Here is a 1,589-nt window from a genome sequence, read left to right on the forward strand (position 1 = left end):
TCTTCCCCCTCTTCCCCCTCTTCTCCTTCTTCCCCCTCTTCTCCTTCTTCTCTTGTTCTCCCATTTGCTCGCTCCCAGGTCTTGCTCTTCAATGTGTCGCTCTGTGAAGTTGTTCCCTGTGATGATGAACATGTCTTTCTCTGCCTGAACCTTTGTGGGGAAATAATGACCGAGTTACTACAATATCATGTGATAGACGTAGACATTTTATTCAATACTGTAATAAATTATTAACTGAAGATCATATTTAAGTTTTTTTATGAAATGCAGAAAGAAAAAAAAAATTACAACTTGTTTTTGAGAACATGGCATGAGGTGTAATGTGTTACCGAAAGAAAATTAAGGTCTTTAATTATGTGAAATTGACCTTTATTTGAATATAGTTTATTTATTTTCAAGGCGTAACGTGTCCGAGTCATTATTTTTGCACTAAATGAGACTACGGCCCTATTTGTATGCAGCACCTGCATGGTTAGAGGCATTTTAAATGTTAACCATAACCATAAAATTGTGTCTTAGTTCATTTAATTTATTTACATCAGGGACCATGTACAAAATACATTAATTTCAAAAAAGACAAAATGATGCTTTATACCAAATAGCTAATTTCTTCAGTCCTGGGCAGGTGACAAAATCACCACTAATACACATTTAACTACACCCTATTGATATAGAAATGTCTAAATATAATCCTAATTTGTGATATGCTCACCAATAGGGAATAATATAAATTGAAATAAATTTTGTAAATTTTCCTGTCAATCTAAGAATGTCCCTAAATCCATTTTACTCAGAAATAAAATGGATCCATGAATCCGTTTTAATGTGATATTATTTATTGAAAACGTTCCTAAAACATCCTTTAAAGGTACACAACTATAACCAAAGGGGAGCCTTTAGGAACGGCCGTGTAAAGGAGACTAAGATACGCTGAGCACACAGACACAATCCCAAATGGATTAGAGGTAGTCATGATTCAATCATAATTTTAACATTTTTGTGGTTGTCAGACTTAGAAATCCTATCATATTCTTCAATGGGACACATGCAGGTACATGCAGGTGTCTACTGCCCTCCAGTGGTCTGACTACTTCAGCATCAGCATGGCATCGCCCCAGACCCCCCCACATGGATGTGGGCTGATGTCTTATAAGAGACCATCCAAGCGCTACAGTGCTGCTCATAAGTTTACACACCCATGCTTAAGTTGACTAAAAAGAGGAATAAAGTAATCATGTTTTGGAAATTTATCTTAGTGCCTTAATTAAAAAATGAGGTAAAATCCAACCGTTAAGGACAACAATTTTCTTTGTGAACGAATAATGTATTTAAATAAATAAATAAATGTTCTTTCTTAAAATAAAGGGGCATAAGTATACACCCCCTATGTTAACATAGGGGGGTGTATACTCATGCCCCTGTATTTTAACATAGGGGGGTGTATATTTATGCCCCTGTATTTTAACATAGGGGGTTTATACTTATGCCCCTGTATTTTAACATAGGGGGTTAATACTTATGCCCCTGTATTTTAACATAGGGGGTGTATACTTATGCCCCCTGTATTTTAACATAGGGGGGTGTATACT

Source organism: Etheostoma cragini, chromosome 3 (genome assembly GCF_013103735.1).
Source record: "Etheostoma cragini isolate CJK2018 chromosome 3, CSU_Ecrag_1.0, whole genome shotgun sequence".
Taxonomy (NCBI): Eukaryota; Metazoa; Chordata; class Actinopteri; order Perciformes; family Percidae; genus Etheostoma; species Etheostoma cragini.